This window comes from Mustela erminea, chromosome 13, assembly GCF_009829155.1.
Source record: "Mustela erminea isolate mMusErm1 chromosome 13, mMusErm1.Pri, whole genome shotgun sequence".
NCBI classification, from domain to species: Eukaryota; Metazoa; Chordata; class Mammalia; order Carnivora; family Mustelidae; genus Mustela; species Mustela erminea.
Window position 1 is genome coordinate 71,352,977 of NC_045626.1, and position 17,408 is coordinate 71,370,384.

The window sequence follows — 17,408 nt, forward strand, 5'->3', positions numbered from 1 at the left end:
ACTCTTTGACACTGGCTTTGTGGTGCATTGCTCCTGTTGCCTCTTATTCATAGCACGTCTGTACTCTGAATTTGTGCTTTCATCTGCTATGAAATTTATGCTTTCATCCTCTTTTTTTTTTTTTTAAAGATTTTTATTTACTTATTCAACAGAGAGAGATCACAAGTAAGTAGAGAGACAGGCAGAGAGAGAGGGGAAGCAGGTTTCCCGCCAAGCAGAGTGCCGGATGTGGGACTCGATCCCAGGACCCTGAGATCATGACCTGAGCCGAAGGCAGAGGCTTAACCCACTGAGCCAGCCAGGCACCCCTGCTTTCATCCTCTTAACAGACAGGTAGAGACACTGTCTTACCTACCTCAGGACTGATGTGAGGATCAGGGAGCTATAAAGGATGCAAAAGTTTTATAAGACTTTTCTAAGGTTCTGAAGGGCTGTAGAACTGTGGGGATTTTTTTTTTTTTAAGATTTTATTTATTTATTTGACGGACAGAGATCACAAGTAGGCAGAGAGACAGGCAGAGAGAGGAGGAAGCAGGCTCCCTGCTGAGCAGAGGGCCTGATATGGGGCTCGATCCCAGGACCCTGGGATCACGACCTGAGCCGAAGGCAGAGGCTTAACCCACTGAGCCACCCAGGTGCCCCAACTGTGGGGATTTTTGTTAGACTTTTGTTTCTTCTCTCATCTCTTTGCCTTGCGAGACAGATGATTGGAACCAAGGACTGGGGTTTTTTCTTTACTTAGTCCTCAGTATGTGGCTTGATGTTTGGCCCATAAAAGTGAGTCAATAAATATTTATTAAATTGAAATGTAAAATAATTTTCATTCTTAATACTGGACTGGTTTGCCACACAGCCAAGCTCCTCTGTGCAAAGCAGAATGAATGAGTAACGCAGAGACCCAGCTGTGGCCTGGTAGATCTCATCCTGTGTGCAGAGGAACGAGGTGAGTAAGTGGCGCTTTTGGTGGGTTTGGAGGTGGAACAGGACAAAGAGACAATCAGAGATTTAGGTTCCCTCTTTTGAGACGCATTCCTCCTACATGTAGTCAGCTGGATTCTCGCATCACTGCTGTGTACAAGTAGAGCACAGCATCTTGTTTAGTCTGGTTTGAAATGTTCTGAGTGTTTTTTATTATTATAGTATGTCTATTGGAGGCTCATCCACAGCCTTATAGATTTCATTTTCTTTAATTGGGATGGGGAGGGAGAGAGAACAGCATTTACTTGGCATTCTTGCCTTTTAGAGCTGTAGGTTATTGATTCAGGGGCCTAGAATAGTAATGCTTGGAAGTAAAGGTTCCCTTGGGAGCACCAGTGTTAAAGGGCAAAGGGAAAATGATTAGAATTTAAATCTCCAGACTCCACTGAATTCGTGGCTTCATTAAAAAAGAGGGGGGAGGAGGAAATGATCTGGGCCGGTGCTGTAGGCTTTGTTTAACACTTGCATCCACAAACTGATAACTCGGAATTAACAGCCTTTGCATGTTGAGCTATGTGGCCAAGTGTGAACAGCCAGGCAGTGGACACACTGCATTTACTGCAAGACAGCATTTTGGGCCTTGCTCAGTTAGGGCCAATCAATTCTAGAAAAATATCTCTTATTTTCTAAGGGAGAATGTAACCTTTGGCTTTGGCTTTCTTTGAATTAGTGAAATCTTTTCTGCTTGTTTGTGGAACATGTAATCACCAAATTACACACATACTTTGTTCTTTGATGTGTCACTCTTTAGAAATTCTACTTCCCCCAAATCAGGTTTCCTTTTTAGACTATTTATCTGATACCTTGTATTGCTGCTTTAAATGGTACATTCCCTAACTTGTCTATGAGCAGAGGAGAACAATGAGAAATAATGGGAAGAACATTAGACTATAATGACAAACAGGTTCTGCCACCAAACAGCTGTGTGACCTTGGACAAATCACTTAACCTGAGTATCAATTCCTTTGTGTTTAAAGTGGAGGATGGCTTCTGGGTTTCTTTGAACTTGGGAATTTTGTCATTCAATGACATATAGTCTTATTAACCTTTCAACTTTCAGCTAGTCAGAAAAATAATGTCTTTCTTTTTCTTTCTTCCTTTCTTTCTTTCTTTCTTTCTTTCTTTCTTTCTTTCTTTCTTTCTTTCTTTCTTTCTTTCTTTCTTTCTTTCTGTATGTGTTCCTTATAGAAAGACCATGTAGTATTAGTGGTTAAGAGCTTGGGCTCTGAATCTAGGAGGTCTGGGATAGAATCCTTGCTCTGCAATTTACTAGTTGATATTTGATCCTGGTTAGTTCTTTAATCTCTTTATTTCAGTTTCCTCATCTATAAAATGGTGGTATTAATAATGTCTACTTCCGGGGTGCCTGGATGGCTCAGTGGGTTAAAGCCTCTGCCTTCGGCTCAGGTCATGATCCCAGCGTCCTGGGATCGAGCCCCGCTTTGGGCTCTCTGCTTAGCAGGGAGTCTGCTTTCACCCCTCTCTCTCTCTGCCTGCCTCTCTGCCTACTTGTGATCTCTGTCTGTCAAATGAATAAATAAAATCTTTAAAAAATAATAATAATGTCTACTTCCCAATATCGGTAAGGACTAGATTAGGTTATACACTTCTTACAATGCCTGGTACTTTACAAGTGTGACAATTAATTGGCTGTTTTCCTAATGAATTTGCTTCCTAATGATTCTACTTCAATAAATATTTAATGCTGCATATATTTTCTTAGCACATCCCAACACGTGGAAAAGGCTGCCAAAGTTGTTTGGGGTTGCAAGGAAATGTCATGTTGGTATCAGAAATAGAGAACACTTTCTAAGAAGAACACAGAGAGTTAACTAAGTATGGTTGCTAAATTAACATATGTAATTCAGAAACCTACAAAAAATTCCTGTCAATGATATTTTCCTTGCTTGAATTTATTTCAGAAGCTGCTTTAAAATCTTTTTTTTTCAGGCAGTAAAGAGAAGAATTGTGGTACTCAAGAATTAGCAGACCTGTAATTGTAGCATCGTGACCTTGGACCAGTCACTTCCACACAATAGGATTAAATTTTCTCATGTGAAAATGAGATGGCTGGGGTGCCTGAGTGGCTCAGTGGGTTGGGCCTCTGCCTTCAGCTCAGGTCATGATCCCGGACTTCCAGAATCGAGTCCTGCATCGGGCTCCCAGCTCCTTGGGGAGTCTGCTTCTCCCTCTGACCTTCTCCTCTCTCATGCTCTCTCTCACTCATTTTCCCTCAGATAAATAAATAAAATCTTTTTTTTTTTTTAAAGATTTTATTTATTTATTTGACAGAGATCACAAGTAGGCAGAGAAGCAGGCAGAGAGAGAGAGGAGGAAGCCGGCTCCTTGCTGAGCAGAGAGTCCGATGTGGGGCTCGATCCCAGGACCCTGGGATCATGTCCTGAGCCGAAGGCAGAGGCTTAACCCACTGAGCCACCCAGACGCCCCAAATAAATAAAATCTTAAAAAAAAAAAAAAAGAAAAAAGAAAAAAGAAAAGAAAAGAAAATGAGATGGCTGAAGTATCTGATCTTTTAAGTACCGTCAGGTTCATATTTTAGAATTTAAGATCTAAGGGCATAACTCAAAAGTGTTTTTGTTGTTGTTATTGTTGTTGTTTTATTTTGGTCTATATTAGCCATAGTTGTGAATATTTTTCAAATTCTGAGAAATGTAAAATTTATCAGTACCTTTCCTGATTTTGCCTGCTTTGATGAAGGATGAGCCACAGTTCATATCCAAATGGTGATTAGGCCTTGAGTACATGATATTTAAAAATGTTGCTTTTGTTTGAATATATTTTGTAATGTAAATAATTTGGTTCAGCAGCATATGTCAGTGATGACATAGCCCTGCAAGGACATGGGGGTTGTTTATACAAGGTTTATATAAATACACAATAACAATGAATATTGGGTTGTTGCTGTTTTACAAAGGAAAGTGTTTTCTGGTACCACGACTGCCTCCCTGAAAAATAAAGGAGAAAGGAAGGGAGATTGATCAGCTTTATTAAGAAATATATATGTATGGTTGATATTTGCATATGCTAAAAACAAATTCTGTTGCTATGTCCATGAAAATGTGCACACGCACGTCTCTAAACTGGGTTAAAGAAGTATTGTCAGACCTTGACTGGGGATATAGTACACTGTATTTCTAATCTTTTTGAACTGAAACTCAAGTCCCTGCCTGGGGACTTGAAATTAAAAATTAAAGTGTGGAGGCTTTTGCTTAAAATGGTATGCTGGTTATTCATCTTGTTGACAATAAGTAGATCATTTAAGCTGGTTCACTAGGAGTCATAGTGACTGTTATATCTCCAGTGTGTTTTTGACTATTCTGAGGAGGAGAGAGACAAAATATCGAGCAACAGGGGACAATATAATATCCTGAAGGCTTCACTATTGAAATGCCGTGTGTTCTACATGCTATAGGTTTCATGAAAACAAAGCAAGAGACCACCCTCATTAAGGAGATTGGGCAGTAGCCCAAGCAGCTGTGAAAGTGAATAGAAAACAGCTCTTGTTTGTCTCGGCTTTTCCATTCATTTTGTCCAGAAGTTTAGGGTCACCAAGCACAGAGGTCACATTGGTTATTGGGGTATGAGACTCATACTGCGATGTTGTTGCAGATGAGATCTTTTTATAACAGTAGGTTGAATCTTGTATCAGCTGAAGCTATTTTGGTAGTGATTTTGGTGTAAGGAATAAAAACCTTAGCAGGAAAGGACTCCTTATGTGGGACTGAGGGGTTTTAGGAACCCCAGAATCTGGATTTTATATTTGAGATCATGGAAACAGTGGTAACATAAAATGTTTTTGGTTATTTTCAAAATTAAATGCAATACACTTTAAGTGTTATAATCAAGACACTGGGCTAGTGACTTTGGATAAAAAGGCATTTTACTTATACATGATATATCTACAGAATTGTACTAAAAATAATAAGGCTTTTGGGAAAAAAATGAGGGTAAGTGTAGATGTCGCAGAACCTCTGCAACTTTGAACCATGGAACCAAACCCCAATAGCTTTACAGCCCCGGCAGGCAGCTCAATACGTGTGGAAGTTACCACAGATATTAAACGTCCTAAAAAGAGAATTAAGAAAATGCCAGCTTGCAGAAATGTTAGATAATGCATTCGAAAGTGGAGCCCTGAGCCAGTGGGTTTGCCATTGAGGTGGGCACAGAAGGAAGTAAGACTTCCCCTGAGATGAGAACTAGAAATTATCCCTCTCTTAGCCTTGTGTACAGGCATTCTCTTTTCATTTTTCTTAAAATGGAGCAAAGGGCCATGTCTGTGTAACAGCCTAGCTGAAGCCATTTTACTTTTCCTTGTAAAGGTTATAATTCTAGTCTACTCTCCAGCTCCTCTTGCCTAAGAGAACAAAAAAAATATCACATATGAATAAATGTTACTTCAGTATTCTATTGATATGAGCTAAGTGGTGCTTTAGAACCATGTGTTGTTGCAGAACAGACTATAAAAGAGCAAGAGATGCACTCTACCTATGTGAAACTGATCATCTAGTTGAGAATATGAGAAGTAAAGTTAAGTAATGGAAGGTCTAAAAATGGCTCCAGAAAATACTGCAAGAAATAACAAAGTGTAGTATACGATTATCAAATGATGAACATTATGGGTTACCAGAGGGGAGAAGGGGGGGGAACAGGTGGAGGGGATTGAAGAGTACAGGACACTGAGTAAGGTACAGAATTGTTCGATCACTGTATTGTACTCCTGAAACTAATATACCAGTGTGTATATTAACGATAGTGGAGTTAAAGTAAAAAACATAATAAAAAACAAGTAAATGCTTCTGAGGTGTTACATAATATTTAAGATTCTGTAGCTATTGGGTATTTATTGTTTTGTTTTGTTTTGTTTTTCCCTCCCTCATATTTCCTTCCTTTCACTCCAAGGCATATTTTATTTTTTATTTATTTTTAAAGATGTATTTATCCATTTGAAAGAGAGAGTGTGCATATGTGGGGAGAGGGGTAGAGGGGGAAGGAGAAGGAGAGAATCTCCAGCAAACTCCCCACTGAGCCCAGAGACCAGCCCACAGTGCTCGATTCCAGGACCCTGGGATCATGACCTGAGCCAAAATCCAGAGTCAGACAAGTCAGATGCTTAACTGACTGAGCCACCCAGAAGCCCCCACCCCGAGGCATATTTTGAAAAGCTCTCAATGGAGAGTACTTTATAGAATCATAGTATAGGAAGAATACTTCTGTTTGACTCAGTTCCCATTAAAGATAGGTATTTTAGGGATGGATCTTTAGCTTTCTCTTCTAGTGATGAGTAACTTGTGGTTCAACAGTTTTTTTCTGAATACCAAGTATTGCAGAGCACTGTGCTAATTGCTGAGTAAGATGTGGCCCCTGGTCATCAAGAGGGAGAAAGAAAAGAGGCATAAACAGAGTAAAGTGGAAGTATAGGAGAGAGAGAGGGATAAATGCCAAGTGATAAAACTGTGCATGTTTTCTTGAAAAAAATGGAATTGGAGTGGGGTTTAGAAGGATTGCATGATTTTGGCAGACATACTGGAAGAGAAAAGTACTTTTGGCAGAGGTGGAGCAAAGAATACACATAGGAAAATGCTGAATGTGATCAGAACTAGTGAGTAGAATTGTGGGTGGAGTAAAGTTTGTGTGGGGGCTCATTGATGGGGGTGTTTTTTAAAAGATGGAAAAGCGGATTGGAGCCAAACTGTGGAAGTCTTTGGATATCAGAACTCCAAAATTTGATTTATTCTATATGTATTGATAAGCCAGTCAAAGTTTTGAGCCAAGGAATACATGATCAGAGTTCAGAGAGGAAAGAAAGAAACCTGATGATAGTTGAGTGCCTACTATGTACTTTGCTGCTAACAACATTATATGCTTTATATTCTTGTTTATTCCTCATAATAGTCCTGAAAAGTAGGTGTTATGAGTATGGTGGAATTATATAGGAACCCTTTCTACCTTTTGCTCTGTCTTGCTGTGGACCTAAAAATGTTTTAAAAAATAAGGTTAATAAAAGTTTTAAGAGTAGGTTTTATTCATGGCCCATTGTAGAATGGTGATCCTAATATGTTTTAAAAAGGGGGGGATTAGACATGTTTCCATGTACAATATGAATGTAAGTATACAGAAGAGCCTGGAAGAAGGCATGGTCAGTGGCTAACAATGTTACTTACCTCTGTGGAGCAAGGTGGAATTGGGGGTGATGTTGCTGAGGAACCATCTGATGTTACTTAAGTACTTATCTATTATTTGAATTTTTACTAAAATGTATTCATGTGTTTACCTTTTTTTTATTAAAGATTTTTTAAAAATTTATTTATTTGACAGAGATCACAAGTAGGCAGAGAGGCAGGCAGAGAGAGAGGAGAAGCAGGCTCCCTGCTGAGCAGGGGGCCTGATGTGGGGCTCAATCCCAGAACCCTGGGATCATGACTTGAGCTGAAGGCAGAGGCTTTAACCCACTGAGCCACCCAGGTGCCCTGTGTTTACCTTTTTTTAAACAACAAAGCTAAAAAAAAAAAAAAAAGTAAGCTCAATCTATTTACAAGTGAAGAGACTGTAACCCTGAAACCATTGTTCAAGGTCACATAGCTGGTAATTGACTGCTCAAGGACGTCTATACCTGTCTTATTTTTGAAGTCATCTTTCCACTTATGAAGTGCATTAGAGAAGAGTTTGGATTCAGGAATGTAAGCCTGTTGCACAAGATACATGATGTGAAGCTGAACTAGCAGTGGTAATATAAACAGACTATAAAAAGGTGTTATGGATGGAGACTTGACAGAATTTAAGAGATTAATGGGATGAGGGTAATAAGGGAGGGGAATTATTGAAGATACCTGTTTAACCAAGAGAATGTCTTCATTTGGTCACCAAATATTTAATGCACATTTATCATATACCTGGAACTGATTTAGGCAATGGGGTTTCAGCCCTGAACAAAGCAAAGTCCATGCTTTCATGTGTTGGGGAGAGAGAGACAATATGTAAATATGTTGGGATAGATGCAGTTTTATCTGGGTGGAAGAGAGAGGCATTTCTGAAGAAGTGGTGTATAAATAGACACCTGGAGGAAGTAAGGGGAAAAAGCTATGTCGTTCCTGGGGTAAAAAAAGACTAGTTCAGGCAGATGGATCACCCAGGGTAAAGGCCCATAGGAGGAAATATGCTTGAACTCACAGTATAGGAAGGAGAACAATTTGGCTAGACTGGAGAAACTGAAGGTCCTAATGGTAGAAGATAAGATCAAAGAGGTTGTTGAGGGGAGGGCAGATCATATAGGTTTTGAGGGCCATAGTAAGGACTTCAGATTTTATTGTAATGGGAAGACATCAGAGGGCTTTGAGCAAAATAGTAACATGGTCAGACTGATGCTCAGTCGAATCATCGTAGGTGCTGTATGGAGAATAGACTATACGGCACAAGGATCAGATCCATGAAACCAGCTGGGAGGCCACTGTTTCAACGTAGGCAAGAGAAAATGATGGCTTGGGCCAAGGTGGTGGCAGTAGAGTTGCGGAATTCATTTGGTTCTGGACATTTTTTTGAAAGTAGAACTGATTAGATTTGCTGAAGGATTTCATATGGGCCATGAGAGAAAGAATGGAACCAAGTTATTTGTTCTGAGCTACTGATAGAATCGAGTTGCTATTTAGTGAGCAATGGGAAGAATGTAGACAAAAGAGGTTTTAGGAGAAGGGAGTTGGAATTAAGAGTTCAGTTTTTGATGCCATTAGAGATCTAAGTGGAGATTTGAGTATACATTTGGAATCTAATGAAGTTATAAGTTTTAGAGTTGTAGATTATGAGTGGTCAGTTGCCCTGAAATCACAAACTGTGAATAGAGCTCAGTAAGGAAATGTGGACAGTATGGGATTAACATGTTACTACTGGGGACAAAGTAAAGTGTCTCAATGTCTTTGATTTTCATCAAAGAAAGTGCATAAATAAAGCTAGAGAAGATATCTGAGACCCAAATACTGGGGACTGGAATATTTAGAAAAGAGAATCAGAAACAGGGAAGGGAAACCAAGAACGAATGGCCACTGCATGAGTGACTACAGCTGTTCTTTCTGCATCCAATCTTTTGTCTAATGAACTTCCTAACTGGAAAGATGGGAGACTTGAGAAGAATGGAGAGAGAATGGAGTCAGTTGAAGCCAAAAGAGAAAGATGTTTCAAGGGTGAGGAAATGATAGGTCAGATAAGACTCTTGAGAGTTGATCAATGGATTTGACAGCATAGAGGTCATTGGTGGTCTTGCTTAGGGAAGTTTTGGTGGGGAAGGTTCAAGAAAATGGGAGATGAAATACTGACCAAGAATAGATAACTTCCTGTGTCTTAAAGCTCTGTTATGAGGTGCATACACATTTATGATGATAATGTCTTTCTGATGAATTTGCCCTTTTGTAATTAGGAAGCATCCCTCTTTGGCTCTGTTTCTATTCTTTGTTTTAAACTCTACTTTGATATTAATAGACCATTTGCTGTAGCCACTTGAAGGCCTGTGTGGTCTAGTTCAGCTCTCATATTCATTTGACAATTAAGATTTTAAGTTAAAGGTATTTATTTTCACTGTGGGTTTGGTCCAGTGTTGTGCATTCTCATTCTCCTGTTCATTTCCCCCTTCACTTGTGTCGGATAGCTGATGAACTTAGAAACAATTACCAAGGTCAGGTCCAGAGAAACCCTGTCAGAAATCAAATCTGATCTGTTACCTATACTTTCAAGATGACACAGGTGAATATCACGTTTTCTGTGCCTCATTTATGTCAGAAACATTGTCATAATTGCTACTATGATACCGTAGATTAGTATATTCACTTTTGTATCTTGAGGGAAAATGCAGAGAATTTACTTTAATTTGACATTTGGTTCGTTTGGATGATGGTTTGCTTTATTTCTTTTGATAGCTTGGATCATCCCAGCAGTCACGTTCCTTCATGACTACTGCACGCATCCCTTAATAAAGCTCATGTTGCTCGTTACAATAGAATAATTAAGTTCTATTGAGTCTGGGCTGCTTCCATAATGCTTACCTTTTAGGAAATTTGAATTTGGGTCTGGCTCTCTACTGTTGTCCATTTTATTCTTTAGCCAAATAATGAAGAGTAGGTACTTTCTCTTCCAGTGCCTCCTGCCAGTACACATCAGATACGTCTCAGACTAGCGTGGAGATTGAAGGGATGCTTAGTTTTTAATCTAATCTATTGAGGTATCAGAGAAATATGTTTTGAAATATAAATAGAACATAATTTTTAAGGAAAAAATACTCTTTAAATCTTGCAGTTTTCTTTGGCAGAGGAACAGTATTAACATCTGGTTACCAAACTGTGGTACCCTTAAGAGAATTGGAGGTGATCCAATTTCCAATAAAATATTGGATTAAGTGACTTCACTTGAGTTTTATTATTTTTAAGTACATTTTTAAACCTCTGTTCTCCCTGTAATTTGCAGTTTGCATTTACTTGCAAGCAGTGATTTTAGTTTACATGATGAATCACTCTCTATACCAACATTTGTAGGATACCACAAAAAGTATCGTCAGAGTGAAAATGCCAGGTTACTAAAACGCTGCAGACAAGAAGGCACCATTTACTAATAAGGCAGCTCCGTCCTTGAATCTTTGTGTTGGGAGGGAAGGAACTGATATCTCTGGGCACTGATTTTGTACCAGGAGAGTACATATTTTATCATATTTTAGGTTTACATATTTTATCTCTTTTAGGTTTGCAACAAGCCTTTAAAGTAGCCTCATTCATGCCTCACAACAATCTGCTGAATCAAGAAGGACAGATATTATAATTTCTGCTACACTAGTTTGAAATCTTAGAGAGAGGTTTGTGAGTTGCATAAGACCACATAGCCAGTCAGTGGTGGAGCTGGGACAAGACCCCAAATTCCTCATCCTTACTTTATTCCTTCCACTGGGTCTCCTGATTCTTTCTTTCTTTCTTTTTTTTTTCTTTCCTTTCCTTTTCTTTTTTTTTTTTTTTTTTTCTCTTTTTGGAGATTGTGGTGGTAAGAGCTATGAGAGACTTCAGTGGATCTTTTTTCTAGTTAGTTCAGCATTCTCACCTAACCATCTCTCTTCGAACAACTGCAAATCTAGTGCATGTATGTGCCTGATACCAAGGTAAATACTGTCCCACCCTGTAGGAGTTCAGAATAGGGTAGGTAAGGCAGGCATGAGGCAAATGCTTGCAGTGACATTTAAATGTTGGTTTCTGAGGGCCCAAAGAAGTTGTAATTCATGTAAACTTTCCCAATGACATAGTGGAAAAGTTAGGACTAGAGCACTCACCTGTAAAGATGGGGATAATAGCACGTTCTTCTTAGGTTTGTTGTGAGGATTAAATGGTTTATTAGAGAACCTACGTAGAAAGTATTTAGTACAGTACCTGGCACAAAGTAGCTGATCAAGAAATTTAGCTTCAGTTTTATGCTTTTTTGACTCCATAAAACTGCCTCTCCAGATTGAAGTGGATAAGAGGGTTGAGAATTCTATGTATTTATCTCATAGACAGAAACAGTAGAGAAAGAAACATGCTGTTTCTTATGGAAATTTAACCAACAAATTATTACTCTTTAGCAGAAGGGACTGATTATAAGTAATTGGATTTCATACAGCATAGAGAATTACACAAACCAGTCCTTTCAAGCATGTGCTTAATTCTGAGCTCCTCCTACATTTCTTATGTGCCTGGATCCCCACATTTGTTGGGTTAGTTTGGGGATTTGTTTTGCTGTCACATATGTCACAACTTTGGGAAGGGGACATTTTTTATTTTGATATATGTAGACAATGATTTTTATGCTGTTCCAGCAGTGTTCAATGCCTTTATTCTCCTGTATACTCCTATTTAAGACAAACAGACAACATAAAATTGCTTCTCTTCTCCAAGTTAGACCTCACTTTGGAGTTTATTCATGTGTATTAACAGGGGAACTTTTAACTCTTCTCAGAAGTGGTATGCTAACAATGCTTTCTTCTTTAAAAAAAAAAAAACCAACTTTTTATTTTGAAATAATTTTAGTCTTACAGAACAGTTGCAAAAACAGAACAGAGAGTTTCTATATACTCTTCACATAACTTTCTTTAATGTTAACATTTTGATTAGGCATAGTATAATTATCAAAACTAACAACTTAACATAGGTACAAAATTATTAAATAAACTACAGCCCATGCAAATTTCACCAGTTTTCCCACTAATGTCCGTGTCCTGCTCTAGGATACAATCCAAGATACCACATTGCACTTGACTGTCTTACCTTAAGCTTCCTCTACTATGTGGGCTGTCTTCCTTGTCTTGGTCAGTCGTTAACTTTTTTTTTTTTTTTTGGTAGTGTAGTTCTGCTAATGATGAATTTTTTTTCAGTTTTAAAAATCTTTTTATTTTACTTATTTTTAATCGTGATGAAATACACATAACACAAAATTTGCCATTGTAACCATTTTTCAGTGTCCAATTCTGTAGAGTTAAGTGCATTCACATTTTCCTGCAACCAATCTCCAGAACTCTTTTTGTCTTGCAAAACTAAAACTGTATACCCATTAAACAATAGCTCCTCATTCCTGCCTCCCCCATTCCTTGCCAATCACCATTCTACTTTCTGTCTCTATGAATATGACTACTCTAGGTATCTTATATGAATAGAATCACGCCATATTTCTCTTCTCTTAGCAAAATGTCCTCAAGGTTCATCTTTGTTGTAGCCTGTCCCATGTATGTGTGTATCAGAGTTTCCTTTCTAAGGCAGAATAGTATTCCATTGTACATATGGATTTACTGCATTTTGTTTATCCATTCATCTGTCAGTAGAAACTTGGGTTGCTTCCACCTTTTGGCTATTGTGAATAATGCTGCTGTGAACCTTAGTGTGCAAATATCTGAGTACCTGCTTTCAAGGATATGGGGGTATATACCCGGATGTCAAATTGCTGGGTCATATGGTAATTCTATTTTAATTTTTTGAGGAATTGCCATACCGTTTTCCATGTTAGCTTTTATATATTTGAAAATTTTTTTTTTTTTTTTGCTATGGTATTTGAAAGATATTTTCATGAAGTCTAGAGATTTCTTTCAAAGATTTAAAGATGTTGCTACACTTGTCTTTCTTGTCTTTCTCAGCTTCCCGCTGAGCAGAGAGCCTGATGCTGGGCTTGATCCCAGGACACTGGGATCATGACCCGAACCAAAGGCAGATGAGCCTTTGGCCGACTGAGCCACCCAGGTGGCCCTGGTTTGGTTTCTATGGATTTATTCTTCTCCTCATTAAGGGTTATATTTTCCTGCTTATTTGCTTGCTTGATAATTTTTGATTGGATGTCAGGCATGGTGGATTTTACAAACTTGGATGCTAGGTATGCTTGTATTTACATGATGTTTTAAAATTTTCTTGGTAAGTTTTGTTGTTATAGGTTACTTAGAAATAGTCTGACCCTTCTGAGGCTTGCTTTTTAACATTCGTTGGGTGGGACGAGAGCAGCCTTTAGTGCAGGCTAGTTTTGCTCCATTATTGAGGCAATACCCTGCAGATGCTTCATGTCCCATGAATTGTGAGTTATTTGTTTGTTTGTTTCTTTTTCTTTCGGGGTGGTGAGAAGAATATTCCTGGCCTTCTGTGAGCCCCGGAGAGTGGTTGGTTCCACCTGCTTCTTTCTGGTGGTTCTTTCCCCAGTCTTGGATAATTTTCTCAAACTGATGTGCTTTTCAACTCTCAAATGAAGACTTGGGATGGGAGGACTCTCTGAAGATCTCTATAGTTTTGTCTCAGTGTAGCTCTCTCCTCTCCAGTATTCTGCATGTGAATTCTACTCACCAGAGCATTTTGAGCTCCTTACATGGTCTTCTCAGCTGAGGGGGAGTGCTGGCTTCTTCTTGGCTGCTGCTTCACAGAGCTACAGCGAGCTACAGCTGAAAACTGTACAGTGAACTTGGGCAGTCATAGGGCTTACCTCTAACTTTGTCCTCTCTCAGGGATCATTGTCCTTTGCTGCCTCTTGTTCAGTGTCTGAAAACTCTCATTTCTTCTCTATTTCCTTCCAGTTTTTCAGTGAAGTAATTAGGTAGATAGGCCTTGTCCCTATTATTCCCTCTTGCCTAGAGACAGAATTTGAGCAAGTTATTTAATCTCCTTATGTTCTAGGGTACTCATCTATAAAATGAAGTTAATATTTATGGATTTGGAGGATTGAATAAGATAAATCACATAAAGCACATACTATAGTTCCTGGCCCAAACTAAGTACTCAGTGAATTTTAGTTATTATTATTAGCAACAAAGAGGGAAGAGAACTATTAGTGAAAGTGTTTTTCCCTCCCCTTCCTCCCACCTTACTCTTCACTCTCCTTTTTATTTATTCATTTTTTTTTAAACAAGACCTAAAGATTTTTTTGTATATATACTTTATTTTATTACTTTTTTTATAGTACATCATTAGTTTTTGATGTAGTGTTCAGCTATTCATTAGTTGGTATAACACCCAGCGCTCATCACAACACGTGCCCTCCTTAATAACCATCACCTGGCTAACCCATCCTCCCCACTCTCTTCCCTCTGAAACCCTCTGTTTGTTTCTGGGAATCAGGAGTCTCTCGTGATTTGTCTCCCTCTCTGATTTCTTCTCCTTCAGTTTTCCCTTCCTTCCCCAGTGGTTCTCCATGCTATTCCTTGTGTTCCACATATGAGTGAAACCATACGATAATTGTATTTCTCTGCTTGACTTATTTCACTTAGTAAACACCCCTCCAGTTCCATCCATGTCGATGAAAATGGTGGGTACTCATCCTTTCTGATGACTGAGTAATATTCCATTGTATATGTGAACTACATCTTTTTTATCCATTAATCCATCTTAATACCCTAATCAATGTAGAAGGTAGTAACTTTCTCTGAAACCTTTTCTCCCCCCAAAGTCAGAATAGTATAACAGTTAGGAACTTAGTCTATAGAGTCAGACTTGTTGAAATCTTTGCTTTCCCTTTTACTAATCTGCAACGTAAATATTGTGCCTCATTTGTAAAATGGGGCAACACCACATATTTCATGTGGTTTTTGGGAAAATCAAATTAATGTGTATAAGATCCTTTAGCACAGTGGCTGTCATACAACTAGGACTTAGTAAATGGTAGGTAAGTGGTAGCGATTAGCTTTGCTAGTAGTGAAGTTCACACCAGAGATCTAAAATTCAAATAATCATATCTAATTCCAGTGTTGTAGGCAGTGGTTTCCTTTTAGTCGTCTTTTCATTATACAACTAACCTAGTAATATTTGAATATGACTTTATAGTTCGCAGAATATATTTACATACATTATCTTGTTTGATTCTTGAATCTATATCTCTGTTTTCCAGTGAGGAACCTGAGACTCAGAGAGGATAAACAATGAACTTAGGGCCAGACAGCTAGTAAATAATAGCCACAGCTAGACCCATGATTACAGAACTCCTGGTTGGGTGTTTACACTATCCGTGTTGCTTCCTAATGAAACATTTCACTTGTGTCTAGATTTGCATATTGTATCATCAATAATGGATGTTCTATTCTACCATGGCAAGGATCATGGAGAGGCTTAACTGTTTATATTTTGCTTAGTGGCCAGCATTCAATGTGTAGATATTATTTACATGCTACCTATCAAAAGAAAAAATATGATTTTTCTTTTACTGCTTACTTCCCCCAAATGAGGGTTTATTGAGAAATTAATACATATTTGTGTGGGACACTGTTAAATGGTAATTCTTTCTTCAAAATGTAGCTGCATAACTAGACTCTTGAGAGGTTTTCATTTTGGAAGCAAATATCTTCTATGTAGGTAAATGTATTGCATTTTCTTCTCAGGATAAAGCTTTTCTAGAATTACCTCAAATAGAACTGCTATTTGCCAATTTCATGGAAGTTACAGTAATTCCTTTAGTAGATCCATTTATAGATCAAATGTCTATGACTAAATATAATTACTTACAGCTAAATCTGATCAAAGCAATAGGCTCAAAATAACTTATGTGGCATTTAAACCAAAGAAGGGAGGCAGGATGTTTCAAATGATGGACATTTCCAATTGTTCCTTTTGAAAAATTACTTTGAAAATGTCTGTGTTCCTCCATGCTTACTTTCAGAAACAAAACAAAACAAAAAACACTTCAACTTTTATTTGATGGTTTTTGCACTAGAATATCCTTACAGGGAGAGAGTTTCTTTGGGGCAGTTAATTACATGTCAATTATCATGGCCTATTTATGGTTTTGATTTCCTTCCCTATACTTCCCTAGTATTAGAACAGTTGTACTCTTTTAAGGAGCCTATTTTGACCAGTTTTTGCTATTTTACCATACTATTTATAGATCTAGGCAGAAGATTGCTATCATTTTCAGAAACTAGTTTTGGCCAAATTCTCTTTATAAACTTAACATAGTTATTTGGTGGTTATTTATTTCCTTAGCTACTGCTTATACCCTACATAATTATCAATGGAACAATCTTTTAAAAAATATAAAACAGATTACTCTAGATGATAAATCTGTAGTCAGTGGTCCTTGCTCTCATAATTAAAATATCTAGTGAGTACAGATGTTAAACAATGGTATTTTTGAAGATGTGGTTAGAATCCCTGCATTTGAGTGTTCTTCATCTTCTCTTCTGCAATGGAAGAGTCTGTCAATAGGCCTGTAATGCCCTAAGATGCTAAGTGTCACTATGTAAGTAAAGCAGCCTGAGCATTTGGGGTTCTCTTGATTTGCTTGTCTTTTATAAGTCATTGGATACTTATAAGCAATTAAACCTTTGTCTAGCATATGAAGGAAGGGCTTCATAAAGTATCTGATGGAGTTAAAATAAAAGACTCCAAGGTGTTGTGTGTGTGTGTGTGTGTGTGTGTGTGTGTGTGTGTGTATTTGGAGAAATAGGAATGAACTTGCCTTCTATTTTCATCTTTCCTGCATGATACCTGACATTTAGTAGGTAATCGATACATATTCTTTAAGTGAGTGAAAGAATCCAGTAAATAATGCAAGGTACTTCCAAATACAAAATTATCTCTAGGGGTGAGCTCACCAATATCCAGTGTTCTCCTTTCTCTTTTACTTGCTCTTTGTGTTAGCCTACCCTACTCTCGTGGTAGTCTTCATCTCTTTGTTGTATATTAGAATAAAAGACAGGGGTACCTGGGTGGCTCAGTGGGTTAAGGCCTCTGCCTTGGGCTCAGGTCATGATCCCAGGGTCCTGGGATTGAGTACCACATAGGGTTTTCTGCTCGGCAGGGAGCCTCCTCCCCGCCCCTCCCCACCTCTGCCTGCCTCTCTGCCTACTTGTGATTTCTGTCAAATAAATAAATAAAATCTTAAAAAAAAAAGAAAGAAGAGACAGATTAGAAACATAGACTGTTTTGGAAGGGATTTAGCTCACCCTCATTTTACTG

At 38.2% G+C, this 17,408-nt stretch overlaps 1 protein-coding gene across 7 annotated transcripts in view; it reads left to right on the forward strand.

The window, feature by feature from the left end:
* Positions 1–17,408, forward strand: part of TTC28 (tetratricopeptide repeat domain 28) — a 648,175-nt gene that overhangs the window by 285,316 nt on the left and 345,451 nt on the right. The window contains exon 2 of one of the 7 annotated variants that reach the window (XM_032311638.1): positions 859–943. The exons of the other annotated variants lie outside the window; for them this stretch is intronic. The gene's annotated coding sequence lies outside the window, so the exon portion shown is untranslated. The remainder of the gene's footprint in view (positions 1–858; positions 944–17,408) is intronic. 7 annotated transcript variants of the gene reach the window in all.